Source organism: Penaeus monodon, chromosome 34, assembly GCF_015228065.2.
Source record: "Penaeus monodon isolate SGIC_2016 chromosome 34, NSTDA_Pmon_1, whole genome shotgun sequence".
Lineage (NCBI taxonomy): Eukaryota > Metazoa > Arthropoda > Malacostraca > Decapoda > Penaeidae > Penaeus > Penaeus monodon.
The window spans coordinates 23787089-23787650 of NC_051419.1; the positions used below are offsets into that span (position 1 = coordinate 23787089).

Below are 562 nucleotides of genomic sequence, written 5' to 3' on the forward strand. Positions count from 1 at the left end.
ATACTTTCGCATTAGTCTCTCCTCTTTTATCTGAACATCCTTCTGTTCTCGGTTTATCTTCACGTCCATCTATTCTACATTGTCTTTCGGTCTCCTCTTTATCTCTGTCACAATCTGCGTGTCCATCTACTAACTCTCAATTAGTATATCTATGTTTCTGACCAGCTTTAAGTATTTTATGCCATTCCACGCATTTATTAACAGGTACGAATATTTTCTATTTAGCTATCGCATTCTTTCTCTCTCTCTTGTTTATCGTTATCATCACTGTCAATCATCGTCGCTATTATCAAAAACATTTTAGTTTTATCATCGGGGAAAATGGTTTCAACCAGTTTTATTCACACATTCATGTTCTTATTCACATTTATACACTACTGTCCAGTTTTTGCATTAAATGTCAGACGTTACGGAAGGATTAGAATATAAGATCAAGCAAAATTTATTGCTATGATATTTGATGTTTTGGTGTATAGATTTCGTTTCCATCATCATCTTTTTATTTGCTATTACGTATATCGTATTTTTCGAAGCAGTAAAACACGTGACAAAAATTAACAAC

General features: G+C 33.1%; 1 protein-coding gene across 1 annotated transcript in view; it reads left to right on the forward strand.

Moving 5' to 3' along the window:
• Positions 1-562, forward strand: part of LOC119594857 (actin cytoskeleton-regulatory complex protein pan1-like) — a 23130-nt gene that overhangs the window by 1921 nt on the left and 20647 nt on the right. The gene's annotated exons all lie outside the window — the stretch shown is intronic.